Source organism: Ictidomys tridecemlineatus, chromosome 3 (genome assembly GCF_052094955.1).
Source record: "Ictidomys tridecemlineatus isolate mIctTri1 chromosome 3, mIctTri1.hap1, whole genome shotgun sequence".
In the NCBI taxonomy this organism is placed as follows: Eukaryota; Metazoa; Chordata; class Mammalia; order Rodentia; family Sciuridae; genus Ictidomys; species Ictidomys tridecemlineatus.
In genome coordinates, this window is record NC_135479.1 from 4,064,005 (window position 1) to 4,086,824 (window position 22,820).

At 58.1% G+C, this 22,820-nt stretch overlaps 3 long non-coding RNA genes across 6 annotated transcripts; 2 read left to right on the forward strand and 1 right to left on the reverse strand.

Annotated features, from left to right (window-relative positions):
- Positions 1 to 37: 37 nt before the first annotated feature.
- On the forward strand, positions 38 to 7,004 carry LOC144375951 (uncharacterized). The gene is made up of 2 exons (XR_013435870.1): positions 38 to 515; positions 6,552 to 7,004. It is a non-coding gene; the product is annotated as an uncharacterized LOC144375951 (long non-coding RNA).
- A 464-nt stretch (positions 7,005 to 7,468) lies between these two features.
- Positions 7,469 to 14,266, reverse strand: LOC144375950 (uncharacterized). 4 transcript variants are annotated; one of them, XR_013435867.1, is made up of 4 exons: positions 13,836 to 14,266; positions 10,600 to 13,746; positions 8,496 to 8,639; positions 7,469 to 7,736 (listed from the first exon to the last, which is right to left on the reverse strand). It is a non-coding gene; the product is annotated as an uncharacterized LOC144375950 (long non-coding RNA). The 4 variants fall into 4 exon arrangements; XR_013435869.1 differs by lacking the exons at positions 7,469 to 7,736; positions 8,496 to 8,639 and having other exon boundaries at positions 8,876 to 10,806; positions 10,958 to 13,746; XR_013435868.1 differs by lacking the exons at positions 7,469 to 7,736; positions 8,496 to 8,639 and having other exon boundaries at positions 8,876 to 13,746; positions 13,852 to 14,266.
- LOC120884520 (uncharacterized) lies at positions 10,976 to 15,768 on the forward strand. The gene is made up of 4 exons (XR_005726954.2): positions 10,976 to 11,128; positions 11,918 to 14,116; positions 14,256 to 14,364; positions 14,823 to 15,768. It is a non-coding gene; the product is annotated as an uncharacterized LOC120884520 (long non-coding RNA).
- Positions 15,769 to 22,820: the final 7,052 nt, after the last annotated feature.

Here is a 22,820-nt window from a genome sequence, read left to right on the forward strand (position 1 = left end):
AATTTCTTTAAGTGTGTTTAACCGCCAGTTCTGAAAACATCTTTTTCTTTTCTTAGCACTGGGCGTCAAACCAGGGCCTTGTGCATGCTAGGCAAGCGCTCTACCACGGAGCTACACCCTAGCCCCAGATCATAAATTTTCAGAACATCTCCCACTCAGATCTTGGGAATGGGTGGGAGCTGGCCTCACGGGGCCTCACGGTCCTCACGGGGCCTCCACAAGTGCTCTACTGTCCTGACCTAGGTCCACCTGTGATGCCAGTTCCTTTTCAGCCACAGACCCAGCCTGGCTGCTGCCAGCGGCTCCCCCTCGCCTGCCTCTGATAAGAACCCCTCCTGCCTGCATCCTCTGAGCCAAGGCCCCCTTGGTGCCTGGAACGTTCCCTCTTGTCCTCATCTTCCCGTCTTTGTCACTCGGCACAGGCTCGCACGTTGAACAGATGGAACAAGACCTTCTGGGGCGGGAGCCTTGCTCCTGAACAAAGCAGAGGGCCTGGGTCATGGCGGGCTCCGCTGGTGAGTGAGTCCCTGGGCAGGGAGAGGGTGGACATGTGCCCGTGCGGGTGTGCCTTAGAGGGTGGGCGGGCTGCACTGGTGTGGGGGCTGCAGTGTGGCCACGGGAGACGGCCAGGTGTGTGGCTTTTGCTTGCAAACAGGGGCAGGCATCTCTTGTCATGGCTTTATTTTGGCTTCTCTAAATTGACTCCCAGTGTGCTTGAGTGTGGCCCAGCTTCTCAGAGTCTGGCAGTTTCTGATGCTGCAATAATTGTTCTGACTAATTACCGGGAAGCAGCAAACAAGAGCCTTCTTCTCCTTCTTGCTGGATTTTGTTACACTAATTAGAATTTGTAAGCGGCTGCTCTTGAACCTGCAGAGTTAGAAAAACGTTTGTGTTGATACCTGGGAAGCTGCCCCAGAAGCAGTCATTATTTTAATGAGGCTCTGGTGGGAAGGGCCGCTGCCGCTGGGGGGCTGACTTCAGGTGTGCGAGCTGGCTTGTGGAGGGGAGGGGCCTCCCGTGAAGCTCTGTGCTTGGTGAGAAGGCGGGTTCATGGCCTCTCCAGCGTAAGTCCTCCCCATCCTTCATCCCCTCCTGGGTGCCTGGACGAGAAGGCAGAAGAGCTCGCCCTTACACTAGGGTCTTCACCAACGTTAAACCCTGACCACCTGGTGTCCTGGTTTCCATGCTGGGAAGGAAGGAAGGGAAAGCCGTCGCTCTCTGAGCTCCCGGGAAGTGCACGGGTGGCGAGGAGAGGGCCTTGGGTCTCACCACCTGCCCAGCCCTTGCCCTCTGGGCTGCCTTGAACCTGCTCGGCCCAGGCACCCAGGCACGGCTCTGCTCTGTGAGGGAGGTGTGGAGGTGGAAATGCCCGTCTCAGCAGGTGCCAGCAGGAGGGAGGGGCTCGCTGAGGGGAGGAGCCAGTGTGTGGGATCCAGCGCTATTGAAGGGACCCTGCAGGGAGCCACAGGCCGACCTGCACCAGGTGAACCTTGGGCTGATGGAGGTGGACTGCGGGACACAGTGACTGTGGGCTGAGCACCCCCATTCTGTCCTTGCCTCCCCTCCCTGGCCAACCCCCCCTCCCAACCTTCCGGAAGCCCTGGCTGTCAACGGCCTGATTTTCTCATCTCGTCTCCTACCAGCTCTCAGGATGCTAACATGATTAAGTCCTTCACACAATCTATTAGCATCGTGTTGGAAATCCAGTAGTATATTACACTGTCTGAGTAATCCAATTAGCAAAATGTATCTATTTAATGGGAATATTAGCCACATGCCACTGCACCAAGTCCTGTCCCAGCCCCCCGTGCCGGGTGGGGGGTGTGTGTCCCTTGGGAAAGGACTTCATGACCATGGGAAGCTTTGAGAGATCACTGGGTGGTGGCCTGTGTTTGGGGGTGAGGAAGAGCGCGGGCCAGACGTGGGGTTCCAGCTCCAATGGGAGGGGCACGTGGGATCGGCCGGGTGTTCCAGGGGGAGGAGAGAGAGGCTGAGCAATCCCCAGGACCCCAGTGGACCGTGGTCCCAGCTCCTCCTCGGAGCCTCCAAGTCATGGTGTCACCTCTCCTCTGGCTTTTGTGCCTTCTTCCTCGGAGGCTGCACGCCCTGCCCAAGGGCCCAACCACGCAGGCCTCCTGGCTCTTACCCGGGAGGTGGGGACAGCCACGGACCCCAAGGGTTCTCCCTTCCCGTGGCTCAGTGAGGGGCTCGGGGTCAGCCGAAAGGAGCCAGCTTCTCAAGCAGGAGGGCAATTCAGACAAAGTAGGGCCCTGGGGTCAGCTCATCCACAGCCCAGGACTGGCCTCAAGAGGGTGTGGAGGCAGGAGGGAGAAACTGCATTCTTACCTCCAAACACTTCACTGCCATGGTGCCACCACCAGCCACCCCGCCGTCATGTACTGGCATCTGTCCTGGGTCCCAGCAAAGCCCTTATGAGGGCCGTTCTCCGGCACCAGTGGTGATCAGCCCCCAGGCCCCTGCTGCAGGCTCTGGAGATCACAGCCCCGAGCTCTGGGTTAACGAGAGGCCTGTGCCAGTTTGCAGGCCCGCAGGTGAGGTGGGCAGCCCGGCACTCAGCCTCCAGCAGCCCCAGGAAATGGTCACTAGCACCCGGCTTTACAGGTAAGGACGACAGAGGCCCAGAGCTGGGAAGACCCCAGACGTCTGAGCCCCGCCCCCATCATCAGCTGATTGATCCCATGGGAGACCTACTCCCTGTTCCCTCTCTCCAGGGATGGGTGTGGGGCAGAGTGCTGCCACACCCCAGCCTGTCTTCAGACTGGAAATCGACAGGGACCTCTGGAAGCGTGGCAATGGACGGCCCGGGCTCAGCAGCCTCACTGTGCCTGACTGGTTTCTGCCCCAGGGTGCCCAGGAGCCGGCGGCGTAGCCTGGGGAGGAGCAGGTGGCCCTGGGCTGCCTGGAGGAGCCATTCTGGACTCAGCCTTGAGGACAGCAGGAGGACAGTCTCTCACCTGGGCTGAGCTCCACCTGCACTGGCTCAAGCTCCTCTGCCTGTAGGCCACTTGCCCACCCCAGTCCAATCCCCCAAACCAAAGCCCCCGAACCACCAGCTTGGAGCTCCCAGCACCTCGCCCGCTCCTCAGGCTCCCGTCTTTCCCAGTGGTGCTCTCTGTCCCTCGTGTGACTGAGACATCTCTGCCACGCACCCTGCCCCGGCCTAATAGCTGCGATGTTCTGCCTCCCACCTTAATGACGGGCGTGTGCGGACGCAGGCTGCCCGCCTGCCAGGCGCTCCGCTGACATGGCGCCCACTCAGAGGCACAGCCTAAGGCAACTGAAATCCTAATGGGTTCCTCTCCCCGCCCGGGCCTCAGTTCTGACACCAGTTCTTCCTCCCCACCACAGCTTGCCTTACAACTCCGTCATTGTCATTGATTTTGACAAAAAGAGAAAAAACCCTGCTTCTGCTATTACCATTCTAAGTGAGAGAGGCAGAGGGCTGGGGGAGGGGGCGAGGGGCCCGGAGTGAGGGGGTGGGGACAGAGGTCTACAGCAAGATGGCCTTGAAGACCCTCTGCAGGGTGAGAAGAGTGGGGGGTAGGGGTGGGGGGGTAAGGGCGTGGTAAGACCCCCAGGGACTCTGCAGGTCCCTTCCTCCTGTCCACTAGGATTCAGAGCTTCCGTGGGCACTGGGGGAGGTGGGCCAGCTGTGGGGAGACCTCCCCAGGATGCTAATGATGAAAGAGGGGCAGTGTCACCTCCCTTGTGCCCAAGGCCTGGGCCACACCCACCTGGCTGGGTATGCGAGGTCTGTGGGGATCCTGGACACACAGAGGGTCAGCGTGTGGAGCCTCCTTCCCCAAAGGGGGAGCATCTGTTCCTCCTACAGGACCCCCCACCGGGATCAGTCAGTCCTTCTCATCCTGAGGAGGGGCAGGAAGGACAGAGAAGGGGGGAGGGAAGAGAGGGAGAAAGCCCAGGGTAGGGGGGGAAGGAGGAAAGAGAGGGCAGCGGAGGAGAGGAGGTGGAGGAGATGCCGGGCAGTGGGGTAGCTGCTCTTGCCCCCTCCCCCACAGCTCACTCTGGCCCACCTGCCCCCTCCCCCATGGCTCTCTCTGGCCCACCTGCCACCAGGCTAAGAACCTCCTGGATTACAGACAGGCCAGCCCTTTCTGTTTCCAAGGTGAGCCGTCCTAGCTGGGCACTGTGGACCTCCACTGGATGGCTTGAGGGACATCTCAGTGCCCTAGCACTGTCCAGGTTCACAAGAGCTAAAGGAACCACCCAGCCAGGGCCTCAGTCCTGTCTGAAATCAAGGCCACTAAAACCCTCCTGGGGGGTGACAGTCATCTCACCAGGACAAGGTGCATGCCCCCACAATGCGGAGCCACAGAAGCGGGGCACGGGGGATGCAGAGGCTTGGGGACAAAGGCAGGTGCAGAGGGAGGGAAGGGCAGCCTTGCTGGGTGTGTCTCCTGCAGCCCCAGTGGCCCTGTGTCCTGTTCCTTGTCACTCATCAAGCCATGTGGCGGTCCCCTCCCTGGGTGCCTAGGAGGCAGCAGCTGCGGTGCATGCGGCTCCTGTGTCACTGGATGGCTGGTGTCACTGCATGCCACCATGGCGGTCCAGTTGGAGTGCCCCCAAAGTGCTTTCGCATCCCAGCAAACCTATGACCACCAACGAGCCCACTTTGGGGTTTGGAAAACAGGTGTGCCAGCACCTGGAGGTGACAGCATCTTGTTCCCTGCGACCAATCCCGAGCTCCCAGGGGGTCCTCTGGCTGGGTGTTCCTAAAGAGGGATCGTCTTCTGAACTCTTCTGTGGGAGGCCAGATTGAAGGGATGGGCTGGCTTTCTGGTTTGTCTTTAAACCTCCAAATTATGGGGGCAAAGCAGTCCCCCAGAATCTGACCATGGCTGGTCATTCATCAACTCGGGCTCTGGAGGGTATGAATTTGAGGGTCTGCAGCCCTGGATCTAGACCACCACCACCCCAGAGGCAAGGCCCAAGGCCTCAGCATCCCCACGTGGGGAGCAAGTGTGCCCAGGCTCACGCGCACCCTCCAGCTCTGCTGCCCGGACCCGTATCTTGGAGGGCTGCATGTCTGGCCCTTGCTGTGTCTCTTCCAGTCTCTCTGGCATCTGGCTGGAATGCATGTCTTTGAGCAATTTTTCTGGGAGAAAAAGGAGGGACAGGAGGGAAGCTCTGTGTTCCGCTGGCCCTCCAAGGGGACTCAGCTCCTGTGGGGATTGCTGGAAAACCAGGCTCTGGGCCTGGAGGAGGGCGATTAGGGCAGGTCCCCTCCCATTGGCTCCTGGCCCCTGCTCTGCCTGCAGAGGAGGGGTCTGACTCTGCAGCAGAGACCTAGGGATGGCGTCCTGTCACGTGGGGACAATGGAGCTGCTGCCCACCTTCCTGGGCACTGGGCGGTGGCTCCATTGCACCCTGAAGCCTGACTCCCAGGGGTTATGCCCAGTTTCTGGACTTTCCCCTGTGGGCACTGGTCAGGGGCATCTCCTGGCTGCATTTATGTGGAGCTTCACTAAGGACAGCGTGCCCCAAGCTGGCCTAACTGCCTATCCAAGGCAGGCCACAGCTTCTTGCAGGACTTGCCCCGGAGGGGATCGAGTAGGGCTGGAGGATTCCTGTCTGCAAAGCCAGGGCCCTGGGAGGAGGTGGGAGGAGCAGCTTCTGGGCTGTTGTTGCTGGGTAAGCATCGACTGTCACCTCGGCCATTGGTCCTTCTCCCTCTTCCTGGCAGAGCCGGGGTGATGCCGGCAGTGGGGAGGGCTGACCCACCCCATCACCCAGGCTGCCCAGTGGAGACAGCCCCTCGGGGCCAGCCCTGGCAGGACTGGGCAGGGAGCAGCTGCAGCTGCTGCGCCGTGGTGGTGTGGCAGCCGAGGAGTCCCTTCCCGCCCACTGTCCGCTTGGTGGACGCGCTCTCTCTGCCCAGGACTCGCCCTCCCCTGGCTCTTGCTGGTGGAGCAGGCCGGCCTGCTGCCCCGGCTTTCCCGCTATCCTGTCTCCTGGTGGGTGGGACGTGGTGGCTGCAGGGACCTGGGCATCCTTCAGGAAAGTGAGCTCCCGGGGGCGGGACCTGCCTGGACTGTCCCCGGCTGCACACCCAGCACCAGTACAGGGCCTGGCCCACAGAGAGGGGCTGATGGGGGATGAGGATCCCGCCTCTCCACAGCCAGAAATGCCTGTTTGTGCACTTCCCGTGAGGACAGAAGCCCGACCCCTGGACCCTGGAAGAGGAAAGGGCAGACACTGGGGTGAACTGGTTTGTTTGTGTTGGGCAAAAAAGCAGAGCAGGTGCTAGTGGGAAACAGCTGTGAGGCCTGGTGGAGTGGGGTGGGGTGGGGACAGGGGTGAGGGCAGCAGTCTGGAAAGGCAGTTCAACAGAGACCCAGATGGCCCTCCATCAGAGGCCAGGCCCAGGACATCAGAGAGTCTATGGGAATAGGTAGGGTTGGGGTCGGGTAGTGTAATGGCTAGAGCACAGGTTTGCAAGGACACAGCCTGGGCCCAGCTGGTGGTGTGAGCTTGGGAATCCTCACCCTCTGCTTCTCTCCTGTTGACAGGAGCCAGTGACCTGTCCCCTTGAAGGTGCTCTGAGGACCGGATGTGATGACCGTGACCAAACTCCCGGAGCCAGCAAGTGCATAAAGGCAGGACTTCCACAGGCTCTTCGGTCTGAGCCCAGAGGCATCCTCTTGGGGGCCTTTGAACATCCCGTCACCAGACTGGACCCAGGGTCATGGAACTTTTTTGCTCCGCTGAGGAGAAACCTCAGGCAGAATCTAGGTCCTGTCTTCCAGGAAGACTGTGCTCCATGGTGGTCCATGACGGCCTGGGAGACGCTGGGAGAACGCCCCTCAGGTGCACAAGTCCCTCCCCCTCCCCACTGTTGTTCTAAAGAGGGAACTATCTGTCCGGGAACACTCCCCAGGAATAATGGCTAAAAGGCCTAATTTTGGAGATAACCGCCGTCATGAACGTCTCATTACTTTAATTAAAGTCTCATCCATCACTGACGGGCTGCTCCCTGAAGCAAGGCGGCGGGTGGGCAGGGGGACGCAGCAGCATCCAGAGCGAGAGGCGGTGTATATGGTCACCCCTGAGCCTGCTCCTGGGGAGGCTGGCAGCTCCCTCAACCACCCACCAACACCCCATCTCCTCCTGCACCCCTCAAGTCATCCACGCTCCTCCGGACACCCTCCTCTGCCCAGAGGCACAAATGCGTTGCCCCAGGTACCAGGGAGAGCTGGTCAGACTGATCTGAGGAAGAGAGGGGGACTGGGCACTGAGGCAGCTGCGAGTCTCGGGGAAAGCCATGGGGAAGGTGCACTTGTGAGCTGGGGCGGGGGCTGCCTCTGCCCCAGGGAGTCGTGAGTCTACCCACAGGCCCTTGGTGCCCAGCAGCACCCTGCCCTGGAGAAGCGTAGGTCCCAAGGTCCCCAGAGAAGGCCTAGAACCACAGGTAGTGCCAGACCCCACATACAGTGTGCTTTTTCCTACAGGGAGCAAGCCTAAGATAAAGTTTAATTTATGAATTAGGCATGGTAGGAGATTAACAATAATAACTGTTAATAGGCCAATTATAACAGCGCAACAGATTATGTGAATGTGATATCTCTCTTGAAAAATATCAGGCCTTCTGCTCGCCCCTTTTGCTTGTTGACCCCGCGTAGTGGACGAGGTGACCAGGAGGGCGTGGCTGTACCGCAGCCTGAGGTCTCAGAGCAGTCCCGGAGGTGGGCAGTCACCTGTTCCACAGGTTTGGAAATCGGTCTGCAAGAGGGAGGGTGCCTCTCCCCGAGGTCCCTGGGTTCTCCAGGGCCCGTCACCAAGGGGACGGCCAGAGCTGGGCAAACAGGCCTCAGGAGGGCTGGGAGGGCCAGGCAAGAGAGGACAGCCTTGCTGGAGGAGGGGCGAGGGGTGGAGAGCTGAAGCTGGGGTGGGTCAGGGTGGGCTAGGTGCTGGGCTGGGTGGGGTGATCAGGACGTCCTGGCAGGAGGTGACAGGGAAGGCTGGCCTCTGGCCAGGAGGTGGGATTGGGGTGGTCCCTGGGGGCAGGGCCAGCCAGAAGGCTGCCCCTCCAGGATGAGTTTGCTGTGCCCGAGAGTCCAAGACACAAGGTGGGGCAAGGGCAGCCTCAGGGAAGGGCCAGGGGGCCTGGGGACTTGGGGAGCACCGTCTGAGATCCCAACAGGCTTGGGGTCCTACTGACCCAGCACTGCCAATGCCTGCCAGGAGAGGCCAGCGGCTGGATCCGCGGGGACACACAGCGGCCTCTGCTGGAAGGCCTGGGAACGGCGTGTGGGGCAGGTAGGCAGAACCCTCCAGCCCGAAGGCCCCTCCGCCTCCTGGTGGAACAAGCCCTGGAGACCTTGGACAGGGCAGGGTGGGCACAGATCTCAGCTGGCATCATCCTGGGACCCAGGAGCCAGATGAGATGGACTGAGCTTCCTTTCCTGTCCTGGGGAAGTCTGCCCATCCCTAGCCCTGGCAGCTGATAGCTTTACCTTTTCTACGGTTTCCCATAGATGGCTCCTAGGTGGGCAGTGCAGCCGTGGAGTCTGGCTTCTTTCCGTCTGCTCTGTCACGGTCAGGAGTTGTGTCTTTGTATTGCTCTGTGGTATCCAATTGTGTGGATGGACCTCAATTCTCTGTTGATGGACAGTTGAGTAGGTTCCATTTTCTGCCTGTGATGACTTAAGCTGCTGAGAACATGTGCCCATGGGTCTTTGCATGAACAAGTTGTCTTTTCTCTGGGGTAAATGGCGAGGAGTGGGGCTGCTGGGTCATGTGGTGAGTGGGGGTCTACCTTGTCAGAAACCACTGGGCTGTTTTCCAGACTTGCCCCCACCCCACTCTTCTAAGGAAGAAGTTATTTCCAAACTAGTGCATTAAAATTTTTTTATTCTATAAAGACACTTTTGCTATGCAGAACATAAACTGTGTAACACGCATGAAAGGGGCAAAGGTAGCCTTCAGGTGGGCACCTGCAGAGCAAGGACGGCTGTCCTCTTCCCGCCCTCCCAGGCTGGCTTCTGCACTTACCATCCAGACGTACCCTGGCCTACATGATGGTGTTCATTTGTAAAAGCTTTTTTTTGGGGGGACCAGGGATTGAACTCAGGGGCATTTTAACACAGAGCCACAGCCCCAACCCGATTTTGTATTTTATTTAGAGGCAGGGACTCACTTTGCTGAGGCTGGCTTTGACTTGTGGTCCTCCTGCCTCAGCCTCCTGGGCTGCTGGGATTACGGGAGGTGCCGCTGTGCCTGGTATTTCAAACTTTTTAAGTAATTTAACTGCACAACTTTTTTTTTTTTCCGATTTAACATTTTCTGTCAAAGGAATCATCCAGGCTACCGTACAGCAAGAGTCCCCAGGTTGTTCAAGTTGTCCAGCCATCTGCCCACTGGTTAGACTGGGGCAATCCACCCACCCTGTTACTGACGGAGAGTTGAATCCCCCCCCACTCGTGCTTTGCAATGACAGTGGTCTCTCCTTATCCCTGGGGACACCGTCCAAGATGCTCCCCCCACCGCCCCATGCCTTAGACCACGGCAATGTCAAGCCCTCTGTGTTCCACATTTTCCACACTTCAGCAGATTGTTTTGTGGTGCTGCGGTAGGACCCAGGACCTTGCCTGTGCTGACTTACAAGCCCAGATCCTTGTGTTTTTTTTTCCTACACAAATACATCCCTGATGGAGTTTAATTCACACTTTAGGCTCAGAAAGTGATTAACAATAACAATAAAATAGAGTAATTATAACAATATGCTGTAATAAAAAGTTAGTTAAAATGTAAGAATTGTTTGTTCTGGAATTTTCCACTTAATATTTTTGGACCACATTTGATTTGTGTAACTGAAACTGTGAAAAGCACATTCCTGAACAAGGGGGGTACCATGCACCCATGCAGCTATAGACGCTCTGCTCGATGCCCCTGGCTCTACATGGGCAGGCAGCTGTCCCCTTGATGTGGCATGTCTGAGTGGCTGGGTCACAGTGAGAACAGACAGGATAATTCTCCTCCACCTCCTTCACCAGGACTTCTCTTGTCCCCTGAGTCCCCACAGGCTGCTAGGTTCTATGATAGGCTTGTATGTCATTCCATTCTCAAAATCATACTGTAAGGAGGTACGTATTGTTTGCCCCATTTTACTGACTAGGATTTGAAGCCTCAGAGAGATTAAGTCACTTGCCCAAGGTTACACAGCTAAAAAATTAGGGCAGAGCCAGGAATAGTGGCAGATGTCTGTAATCCCAGTGACTCAGGAGGCTGAGGCTGGAGGATCGAAAGTTCAGGGACAGACTGGGTGACTTAGTGAGAACTTGCCTCAAAAAAAGATAAAACAAACAAACAAAAAAAGGGTCTGGGGATGTAACTCAGTGTCAGAGTGCCCCTGGGTTCGATCCCTAGTACCAACACAAAGTAGAGACAGAGTCCAACCCCCAACAGCATAGGACCAATTCCTTGCTCTTAAGTGTACCCTCTTTCCACTCCCAGCAAACACTGTGTCCTGGTGCACATCTCTGGATCCGTAGAGGCTGACTTTTGTTGGTCTGTTCTTTTCAGTTACTGCGACAGTGGAATGAATTTTGACATACACACCTGGAGTGTACCTTCCCGTTCTCGTGGCTGAACACGATGTGGAGTCACACTGTCGAGTATTCCTGTGTGAACACGGGAAGTTATTCTGATTCCTTCCACTGTCCTGTGGAGGCTGTCTGTGGAGGCCGGCTTTTGGACCACAACCGACTTAGGTGTTCCCTGACAAGCGCGGGCACCTCCTCACGCTGGTGTTACAATCTGCAGAGACTGAGAAGAGACAGGTCTGCACAGAGCTCCGCCTTCCCTCAGCCTCCACGGGGCCCAGGCGTGGCAGGCTGGTCCCTCCATGACCTGGTGCTTCTGGTCACAGAGAAGCTTCAGCACAGGGAGGCCCCACCCCGCCTTGCTCCTGGCTCACTTGCTCCTAAGTGGCCATGAGGGACATCATTTCTCTTCAGTCACAGAACCCTGCTGCGTCGTCCATCTGTCCCTGCAAACGGCCCATCAACTCAGCCCGTTCACATGCAGCAAGAGAAATGAATCGGAGGAGGGAGGATCTTTTTTCCGGGGGTTAAACACCCAGTTTGAGGTAAAACAAATTCCTTGCTGGGGCTCCCTCCTCCAGCTGAGCAGGGACAGGCTTCATTTCGCAGTGGACGAAGTTAAGGTGAGGAGCAGGCTGATCTGCACTTCTGCAGGCCAGTCTCTGGGCACAAATCTCCAGGCTGGTGGCAACCTGGAGGCCAGGGCCATGGGATCCGGTGGCAGCCCCCATCTCTTTGGATCCCCTGAAGACATGCAGGGTGCTGGGCTCAGTGCTTCAGGGTCCACATTCGAGGTCAGAGGGAAGGTGCCCTGGGCCTCTGCTTGGAGCCCCCAGTAAGCTGGTGAGTAGAGAGCCAGGCCAGGAGAGGCCACAGGGGACTGAGAACGCGGGAGCCTGGGAGAACCAGGGTCAGCCTACAGGAGACCCAGCCCCATCCCCCACCCTGCAAGAAGTGGGCATCTGGGGACCCACCGTGCTAGCATTTGTGACCAGCCCGTCATCTCCCACCTAGTGACCTGGCAGTCTCCTTGACTCCTCCAGCCCCGGCTCCATCGCTCTTGTTTAGCCACTGGGTGAATCCAACCCTCTGCACAGACTCTTGTCCCCAGGGAAGCCTGAGCTGCAGAAAGGGGAGGAGAGGGGGGAGAGAAGAGGGAGGGAGAGAAGAGGGAGGGAGGGAGGGAGGGAGGGGTGGGAGAGAAGAGGGAGGGAGGGAGGGAGGGAGGGAGGGGTGGGGGGAGAAACAAAGGCCAGCCAGCCAGCCTCCTGATGGGCACCTCCTCACGTGGGTGTTACAATCTGCAGAGACTGAGAAGACTCTGCCCCAAACAGGTCTGTCACGGAGCTCCGCCCTCCCTCCGCCTCCATTCCTTTGGGCAAGGCCACTGAGGCCCAGTTTCAACTGTGGGAGTGGGGACTGAGGAGGTCACCGGCCCAGCACCCTCAGCACAGTGACAAGGAGAGACGGAGGCAGCCCCGAGGCCTGGCTGAGACTCCGAGGGGCCGGGCCCTGGCGGGGCAGGCTTGCCAGGAGGCCTTTCTGAAGGATGTGTGACCCGGGGGACTCCTGGGACATTGGCTTTGCCCCGGGCCTCTCTCTGTGGGGACCCATTGCTCCCCGCCTTGGCCCTCACTCTGTGGCTCCTAGATCTCGATGTCCCTTCCTGTCCCTGCTGTGAGTCCTCACACCCAGCCCTGCACACTCCCCCCTCCAAGGAGACCCGGGCACTCCCTCCCCGCTCCTTGCTGGGGGTCATCTCCGTCCACAGGTGGCCGTGGCCTGTCCCCCCTGCCTGGCAGGTGGTGTGTGTATTGCAGACAGGTCTCACTCTCTTGTCACCCCCAGGCTGTGCCCCTGGCACCCACATTGCCTGCTCGGCTCTTAAAGACGTTGGCTGCTTCGTTCTCACAACGGCCTTCTGAAGTCGGGGATCATCACCCCAGTTTGCAGATGAGGAAAACAAGCTTCTGCCGTTCTTCTGGCAGGCCACTGCTTTAGGTCCCCCCTAATGAGTGAATTCCTACGCCAGCCACACCACGGCCTGGCCCAGGGCTCTGGGGTGGCCGTGGCTGGGCTCTGCTGGGCTCCCTCAGCCCTGTCACCTGGGGCGGGGGTGAATGGGGCTCTCGGAGAGCCCAGTCTGTGGAAGGTCGGTCCTCTCGCCATCCGCCAGCAAAGGTCATTGCTATGTGTGTCATTTCTCTAGCGAAAGACCCTGCTTTTCCTTCCCAGTGTCCTGCTTGCTGTGCTTGTAGCAGAAAAGAGAAGACTCGGAGCAGCAGCCACGCTGGTGGAGCCAGTAGTTTTCCAGGGGTCTCCTGTGGATTCCGGACGTGACATCCACAGCCAAAATCAGACATGGCGGGAATGCGGACACCATGGGGCCCAGCGGGCTCTGCAGCCCAGTGGTGGCTAAACCATTGACCAGTGCAACCTGGGCCTCTGGAGTCCCTGCCCAGCTTAGAGAAGAGCCTCTGGCTGTGTTGACAGGGCGCCCGAGGTTGCCTGCGCCTCCTGGTCTGCGCCTCTGCTCAGGGCTCCCCCCTCCTGGTCTGTTGGTGCGTGACCGTGACCAGGGACAGGGCCTGCCAGGCTTTAAGCTGGCTCAAGAGGACTCGCCTCCCGCCAACACAGGCCTTACTTCAAAAAATAAATACTTGTAAAGCGAGGGAAACAAGGGTCCCACACAGAGGTAAAGGTGGCTTCCTTGCACGGTAAACGGGAGAGAGACCTGGGCAGCGTGACCGTGTGCCAAGGTTGGCCCTCTCCTCCAGCCAACCCTCCTGGCAGGCGGGGGCCTCAGGGATCCCTGTGGAGAGGGAACTCTGCCAGCCAGAGTGGGGGACTCTGCAGCAGGCCCAGCCACCACTCTTCGTTGACACAGTTGCATTAAAAATTCAGGATATAAATTTGAACAAGGGTTAGCCATTCCCAGAGCAAACAGCCTTGCAGGGGCCCCCCGCCCCCCAGAGCCCACTGCGCCAGCCAGAGCAAACAGTCCCCCCCCACCACCGCTGCCGCCTGCTCTCCACCTGCCCTCCTGGAAGCCAGTCTTCTGAGACAGCAGAGCCCAGAGCTGGTGGATGGTGAACTTGGACAAGGCGGCCCGTGGGGGTTAATCCTGTAGGTTCACTTGACGGGGCTCAGGCTGCCCAGATACCTGGAAAGACATGATTTCCAGGTGTATCCATGTTTCCAGAGGAGATGAGCTTTGGGATAGGGAAACTGAGCAAATAAGATCGTCCTCACCAACGTGGGTGCGCACCTTGCAATCCGCTCTTGTACCTGGGCAGTCCTGGTTCTCCGGCCTTCACAGATTACCCCAGCATCCAGGTCCTCCGGCTCGGACTCTGGACTCCGTAGTCATATGAATAACTCCCGCAGGAAACCTGCCTGTCCGTTGGCCTCTCTCTCTCCCCATCTAGCCACTCCACGTGTCCCGTTTCTATGGCGAATGCTGACTAATACACAGCCCAGGAGATGGGGCACAGGGGGACTTGGGCCCACCCTTTGGAGGAGGAGGTGGCCAGGTGAGGCCGGGTCAGAGCTCCCTAAGTTCTCTAAGCCAGAGGGCGGCCCAGCTTGGCCCCTGTAACCCTGGGCTCACCGTCCCGGGTTTGAATGTAAGGGCTGGCCGGGATGACCGCCAGTGCCCGCCCCTCTCTTTAGATGAAGCAAAGGGATCATGGGGTTTGCATTTGATCCTGGTCTGGAGTCTCGTGTGTGGAAGATGGAAGGAAGACAGGGTTGGCTTGGCCCTGACCTGTGGAAGGCCAGAGTGAGTCCTCCCCCAGGGACACTTCAGAGCATTTGGGGTGGGATGAGGTCCCCATGAATGTGGCACATTCACCCTCCTTCCAGAGTCGGTGGGCACAGGTGGGTGGGCCTGGGTGTGCCCAGAGTGTGCCTCAGTCCAGAGGGACAGTGGCCAGCAGCCCCAGGGACTGCTATCACATGGGCACCAGAGCCTGCGGAGCAGCTGGCTTTTCTGGAGGGGCCAGGTGTGGGCTTCTGCACGAAATCTCGTGGTGGACTGGCTTCCTGTCCTGCTCAGCCGCCTCTGCTCTAACCGGGTGAGGGCCAGGCGGGCCAGGGAAAGATCCAGCTCTCTCCTTTCTGTATCTTGAGCTGGGTTTCTTCCAGGGCTGCCGCCATCCAGGGTGATTTGATTTTGCTTTTCTTGTGTTGCCTTTGATCCTCCGCGGTTGCCAGGCACAGTTACTGTTTTATTTGCAGCCTCTGATGACGGGAGAATTATTTTTGAAAGCTGCAGTCTGAAGAGGGGAGCTCCCTCTGGGCTGTTGTCAAGTCAATTTCCACGGTCTCCAGGGCTGACGTGGAAAACACTGCACCGGACAGAGACCGCGGAGGGAGAGGGCCCCGGTGCTCCCAGGGCCTCCTGGGGCTGCAGTGATCCGCTCACGTTTGCCAGTGCTAGACGGGAAGCCAGGAGTGAGCTCTCGCAGGGCTCCTCCACCCGCGCAGCCTCCCGCGTGCGCAGGCGTGGGTGCCCACGCTTCCCTCGGGAGTGTCAGGGCCACGCTGGGGCCTAGTGATCATGGTGGCAGTGTCCCCTGCCTGCCTGCACAGAGATGGCTCTCTTTCTCCCTGATGGCACTCTCTTCTGCAGCTGGAGGGAGGGCATGAGGCTCCGGAGCCCAGCCCATGCCTGGGGGTGACATAGGATAGAAGCCAAGGGTGGGCAGGGAGGAGACTCTCGGGGAGGGAGAAGGGACTGTGATCTTATACCCACGAAGCTCCTGAGCACCCCAGGCCTGATTTCCTCCAGCTCCCAATTCCTAAAGAGCCTTTGAATCTTGAGTACCCCGAGTCCAGGTGACCAAGGCCTGCACATATTGCTAGTTTACACAACATATTTTTCTTTAGAGTAACTAAGGCTGAGAGGAAAGATTGTCAGACAGCTATGATTGGGTGGGTTCCATGACATCAGCCTACACACCCTGAAAGGACCAGACCCCCGTGGCCCCTGTGCGTCTCACTGTGGTTAAGAGAATGGAGTTCCTCAGGCCAGGTCCCCCCCCCCTTTACTGGTTATGAACTTTCCTTTAGAAGAAGAGCCTGAGACCCCCAGAGGGCATCTCGCTCTAGAGCACCCACCCACCCCAAGCAGGCAGCCCCCTCTGTTCCTTGCTTTCCTGAATGAATCTCTTTGCTTTCATGAGTCTTTGTGCCTCTTTTGAGCATCTGAAAATTCCTTTTGGTGGTGTAAGTCAAGACCCTGCGCGGGCCTGGGTCTTCCTGCCGGGGCACCTTCTCAGACCCCGTTCTGGTGACATGGTGGTAGGTGATGAAGGCCTCACAGGGCAGGTGACATACAGGCTGTTTTCTTGTTGGGGAAGGGGGTTACTAGGGATTTAACCCAGGGGCACTCTGCCACTGAGACACATTCCCAACCCTTTTTTTTTTTTTAATTTTTCATTTTGAGACAGGGCCTTATTAAGTTGCAGAGGCTGGCTTTGGGCTTGTGATCCTCCTGCCTCAGCCTCCTGAATCCCTGGGATTACAGGCGTGTGCTGTCATGCCCGATCAGCCTGGTTTTGTGCAGTTTGGAGCTAGACAGAGGGAAAGAAAGATATCTCCAGGGGCCGGTGGTGGGTAGCATGAGAGACACAGGATCCTCCCCAGCCCTGCAGACTCTGGGCAGAGAAAGAAGTGAACACACAGAGGGGCACCCTTGCCTCCCCCGTGGCCTGGCAAGGAGATGGCCTGGGGTGTTTTGTCTTTGGCATAGAAAATGTCCCCTGCAGGTGGCAAGCCGAGTTGGCAATGGGAGGACCCAGTGAGGGTGGACGTCAGGAGGATGAGCCCCCTCAGAGCAGGCTACAGAGTTGCATAAGGACTTCCTGGAGACGGACACCTCTTAACTGGGGCTGGTCTTCCCTTCCTTCCAGCCAAATGCCCCTGGCAGCTTCCAGTCTTCAGAGCCTGCTGTAAATGACGTACGGCGGAGGGTCTCCGTCGGCCCTCTAGTCCACGGTCTGACAATGTCGTCCTCTGGTTGCAGGCTCTAACGGCCCCTTGGAATGCCCGTGAACAGTCTCTGTGCCCAAGGCAGGGCTGTTTGTCCCCACTGTGCTCCCTGCACCTCCCTGCCGCCAGCTCCCTCTGGCATTACTGTGCCCAGCTGCTGTTGAGATGTGTCCACTCCACTTAGGCTGCTCGTCAGTATCCTCAGGCTACCTCCTTGGCCACGGTGCTTCTCCAAAGTTCTCTCCACCGTCAGCAAATCCTCTCTGCTCCTTAGTTCTGGGGCCTGAGCCTTGGCACCTGGCTTACCTACTGCAGGAGCCCAGCGATCCAGTTTCCAAGCCCAAGGGACTGGGGCTGTTTTCAGGGCAAATAAAGGAGGAGGGGGAGGGCCGGAGGGAAGGGGGAAGGGGAAGCACTCGAGGGCAGGCTGATGTGTACCAACTCCCTTTGCCCCTTCCTCAAAGCCGAGGAGGGTGGCTATCCTGAGAGGTGCCAGAGCTGAAGAACAGAGGGGAAAGCCGTCCTGAGGTGTCATTCTGTCGCTATTCCTTTGTAGACTTTCTTGGAAAAGGGCAGAAACCAGCTCTTCTGGCTGGCCGCTCCCTGGGGCTGAGCTATGGGGTGGAGCGGTGGCTTTTGGAATTCTCTGTGCACACGATTTCCCTGGGCTGGGGATTTATTCCCAGTCCCCCCCACCTCACCCCATTATCCTGTGACTTGACTATATCTCTGGGCCTCAGTTTGCTCATCTGTAAAGCAGGAAAACATCCCAGGCTTTGCCAGACAGGAAGTCTCTGTGGCATCTTTCCACCTCTGCTGTTGCACAAGGAAAGCGGCAGAGGCAATCTGTACATGAATGGGTATCGTGGTGTTCCAATAAATCTTTATTTACAAAAGCAGATGGTGGGCCAGATTGCCGTAGGTGCCTATTTGCAGTAAAACACTCATATCCAATGGCATGTTGCCTGAAATTCCACCACGTAGACTGGATAAGACCAGGCTTCTCACACTGCAGCAGGGGAGCCTGACACCCTCCCTGACCATGACCCCGTGGCTCCTGCAGCCTTCACCACCCCCACCCCAGCCCCAGCACGGATGCCTGGAACAGAGGTTGAGAAGGCGTGCCTGGTCTCCCCGGTCCAGCGGCGGTCAGTGATTCTTCATTTACCTGTTTCACCTGCATGGGGTCAGAGGCAGAGCTGGGAACCCTCGGGGGCCACAGCCCTTGGGCACCAGGTCTAGTGGACTTTTTATACAATTTCTTTTCTTTTCTTTTTTTTTAGTGTGATGCTAAGAAGTTTTGTTTTGAATACACACAGATAACTCATTAAAATAGTATAAATGCCACACAATCTCAACGTTGCTTTTAGAAACTTCTATTCAGGAGTAAATCAAATCCCATGCATGCCTGATTTTGTCAAAATGAACCCAACTACCACGTGTAGCTATAATGCTCTAATCAGAAAATGAAAAAACTTCCATCCAGAATTGGCTGCATAATCTGCTGAGCACGGAGCGAAAACACAGGGTCCTTTGTTCAAACAGAACTGAGCATTTCAAGAGAGCAGGGCATCCGACCCTCGGGCAGGACCCTGCTAGGGCCCGCCCTGAGCCACATCCCCACCCCCACAGTGGCCCACATCTACATGGAGACGTCCCCTAGAGCGCTAAGGAGGACACCTCCAGGTGCCATATGAGGGGACTTGAGTTCTCTCCTTCGCCTTTCTGCAGGTACGTTTTCTGCCATCGTACGCCTTGCCGCCGTCAGAGAAGAACAGGCCATGTTTTAACACAAGTGGGGACCCCAGGGCAGCCCCTGTGGCCGGGGGGCAGGAGGGCCTGGCAGGGACTGCCTGCCCTGTGGGTTCGCCCACGGAGACTCTATTTTCAGACTCCGGCCTTCGCTCCTCTTGGTGAGTAGAAGCCAGCAGGCATCTGCAGAGGGGCCCGGAGGGAACGGAGGGGAGAAACACAAGGACCCCAATGGGTTCGGACCCACGGCAGGGCGCTGTGCCCCAGTCCTCTTGGCTCAAAGGGGGCCCAGGAGTCCCCCCAAATGGACCCTGGACACTGCCCTCCCAGGACGCCCTGGGCCCCCTCCCTGCGGGGGGCTTGCTGACCACCCTGCTGTGGAGGTGCTGGGTGGAGGCTGAGGGAAGCAGGGGCCCCTCGCCCCCACCTTGAGTGGATGGTTTTCTGGAGAAATCGGGTGGAGAGGGACATGTTCCCCGCCTCTGAAGGGCCTGATCACAGCAGAAAACGACCAGGAGTCCCCGAGGAACGTCTCTGGACACACGGCAACGCATGATGTCGACCCAAGAAGCATGTCCTAGTTCACCAAGGGCCTTTGAGAGGAATCAGGGATGCCACGGGAGAGAGCCCTCCTCTTTTCAGGGAAATGTCGTGCTCTCCCGCAGAGCACCGCGGAGTGAAGGAAGGAACAGGCTGCTGGGGTGTGGGGGAGTCAACGGGGTTTCAGTCACCATGGCTGCGCCTGCTGGCTCTGCCCTCTCCAGTGGCCTCCTCCCTGATCCCTGACCCTGCCTCAGAGCCTTGATCCACTGCCTGCCCCACTGGGCACACGCCCCTGGGCTCCCGGCCTGACCTAGGCTTCCTCCCCCTGCCACCTAAGGGCAACGCATGTCACCATCCGCCCTCCTCCTTGACCCCCCTCCTCCCGTGTGGCTTTAACTTCCTGACCCCTACACTGTCGGGGCCTCTCCTCCCCAGTAGCGGGGCATGAGGAAGAGGCATTCCAGGGGGGGCCTTGGGCTGTCTGGGGTTGTCTGGCTGAGGGAGGCAGCAAAGGAGGCCTGGAAGGGTCTGGAAGTAAAATTCCCGCCAGGTGCGTCATTTGACAGTGTGCACTTCAGGGGCACTAGAGCACCTGCCATGCTGTGTGACGGCCACCTCCTAGGGAAGCCCTGTCCCCATTAGTGGTCCCTCCCCACCCCTCCCACTCCTCTGGCTGCTGTCTGAGTGCACTTCCCTCTTCTGGACCCTTCCCATAGATAGTGCCACACCATGATCCTGGGTCTTCGAGACCAGCCACTGTCACTCAGCATCGCGACCCCTTTGCTTGGCTCACCGAGACCCAGTGGTGTGAAGCCACTTGTCCCAGCTCAGCTCGTGGTGGGGAAGCAGCCAGACCTTCCCAGGAACAGAGGAGGTGAAATCAGAGGACAGCCCCAGAGTCTCCTGAAAATGGAAAGCAGGCTAAATACTTCTCATTTAACATGCAATTATGGAGCATTTGCTGAATACAAGGCACATCTGTGCCATTCCTCTTTTCCTGGAGCTTCCTGCCTGGCTGGCTCTAGACACAGATCTGGGTTTAAGACAGCCGTGGGGTGAGTACCCACCCCTTCCCCGCGCTCTGGCAGCGGGACCACCTCCCCAGCACAGGTCTCCCTGGGGTTCACGCGGCTGCACCTGCAGGGCTGACCGGTGGGGCTGGTGTCCTCAGTGCTGCAGCGCCTTGTGGGGGCATTGTCATTATGTTACGTAGGAACCCAGCTGCTTCCTTGGGACATCTCTGTCCTGTCAGTGAGTCTGGAACCCCCAGGCCTGAGGCTGTCGTGCCACAGTGAGCTCCACCCCTCCTGCCTCGTGCTGCCCAACCCTGGGAGAAAGAACTGTGTGAGGGTCACCATTTCCAAGGATGGGCAGGGGATGGTCAGGCTGGGCTCATCTCTGTCCCTGCCTCTGGTCCCCTAGGGTAGCCCCAGTAAGCCAATCCCAATTATCTACTTCCCACAACCTGCCCCTGTTGGAAAACCCTGTTACACTAGTCTCCTCTGGTCCCAGACACTTGGGACCCTTTGTACATGACAGCTCCTGGCTTAAGATGTGCCTGCTACCTGCCTTGGAGTGGGTGTAAATCACACGGCCACCACAGAACCCACTGCTCCCCAGGGTCCCTGGCCAGGCTGGGCTGCCTTATCTTAGCCAGGACGGGGAGGAGGCTGCCTTTACATCTGCAGGCACTGGAAGAGCCCAGTTTCACTTGTCTGTGGTCGACTATTCCAGCATGCTCCCTCTAGTCAAAAGCCGAGCTGGGCTCGAGGCAGACACATTATTTACATTTAGCTCTTATTTACCCAGGGAAGCCTCGGAGATCCCCAGTGGCGGCACTCCATTACTCGGAGCCTAAATGAACTTTGCGCAGTCAATGAGAGGGGAGAGGAGGGCAGGGAGGCTCCCTCCACCGTCAGGGGGAACAGCCCGCGGAGCCAGCTGCTCCTGCCTCCCGTGCAAGGAGGCGGCTGGAGCCTCCCGCTTGGACACTGGAAAAGCACAAACCGGACCCTGCAGCCTGCAGGGAGGTACTGGGCATCTCGCGGACGTCCGCTGGCCCGCCTTCCTGACTGGCACAGGTGGCCCACATCCGACTATCTGGTCCCACTCTGCTGCTCCCTGTTGCAGGTGTCACCTGCTAAGAGGCTGGCTGCCCCTTCCTGGGGAAGGCTTCAGGTGCTGAGGGCCTCCGGAGCTCCCCACACCCCCGGGGTCTGCTTCTGGCCAGGGCTGGGCTTCTGCAGTGCTCCCTGCCCCTCTGTCGCCCACGTGTGGTCACACTTCCTGCAGGGGCGTCTGGGAGGCTCCCTGGCTAGCCTTTTTCTTTCTTGTTTTTCCGGGAGGCTCACGCTGGGCCAGACGGAGGGGGCGAGGCAGAGCCTGGGAGGTGGAGACTGTGGTGATCTCCACCCTGGGAGCTGCAGGCAGCCAGGATTCCACAGCCAGTGTCCCGTCTCCCCTGGGCCTTGCAGGATGCCTGACAGAGGTGCTTAGGGAGGGAGGAGGTGGGGGAATCTGAACTCAAATTCACTCGGGTCATGAGAAAATGAAGGAACAGGAGGCCTGCTGGAGCTCAAGTGGAAGATGGCCGTCTCCTTTCCGTCCCTAGCCTGGAAAAGCAAGAGTGAACCCAGCAAACGAGCAGGGCCAATATTCATTAGCGCCTCCTGAAAGCTGCAGAGAGACCACTGCTTACGGGGGCTTCACCTGCACCCCCAGCGGCGTTATTTACATAGTAGCCTGACCCCCAGGTTAGCTTTCATTAGCAAACACGTGTGCCAATACCACGCAGCTGGAGACAGCTCATAAATACACATGGTTCACCCCACTGACTCGCAGAAGTGGGAGTCCCCTGCTCTGCCCAGCCATGAGGTACCGGCAGGAGGGGCCCAGGGAGAGCTCTGGACTCTGCATCTGAGCAGAGTTCCAGAGCGGGGCTGGGCTCCTGAGGCTAATTTGTGGAGGGCCTACTGGCAGGCCCGCCCGCCCTCTCTCCCTTGGTCTGGGGACTTGGAGGGGAACCAGGGACATGATCTTTGATCCTGGAATGTATACACCAGGTCTCTTGAGTCACCCCGACCCTGTGCTTGTCTTCTTGCCTGTGGGGTGTCCTTTCCTTCTCTCAGGCTCTGGCCCAGAGCGTGCAGGGGTGGCCATCGGGGAACTTTTGTTCTGAGGGTTGGAGGTGGTGGCGATGGGGTGATCTCAGTTCTCTTCTGCCCAGGGCATTGTGTTGCTCCCAGGAAGTAGGACGAGCCCCCTAGGTAGTAAAGCCTGAGGCCTGGCTGGGGCAGGTATCCTGGGAGGACAGGCCTAGGGAAGGGCTGGGCCAAAGCGGGGAACAAAGGTCTTCCCTCTCCCGTTCCATCCTCTGGGCTCTGCTTTTTGCAATTTACCCAGGGGCCTCTGGGCAGGCTCAAGGCTGAAGTGTGGACACAGGGTGACATATGGTCCTGTTGGAAGGGCCCTCTGTGACTGGCAAGAGACTCCCCAGCTGGGCCCCTGCAGATGGACATCCAAGATTAGAAGCCAATCTCTTCTTTCTCAGTGAGAAGCAGGATATCAGATGGACCCTACTGCATAGCTGCAGACTCTTTCCCTGGGGCCCAAGGCCATGGACACAGGCAGAGGAGCTAGCACTAGCTACACGTATGTATTAGTCACCTACTGCTGGGTGACAAATCACCCCAAAACTTAGTGGCTTAAAAGAACAGACATGTAGTATCTCACAGAGAGATGATAAATATTTATTGTCTAATGAACATCTATCATCTCACATGCATATCACAAAGCATCAAGACCCTGTTGAATCTTCTTCAACATTAGGGCTGGTCAGTAACCCCAGGCAAGAGGTCCCATGTATAGGTCCTCAAGGAAGTTAAGGCCAACTCTTAAATTATAGGATCATGAGATTCTGGTTTGAAATAATATTAGGGGTATTAATTC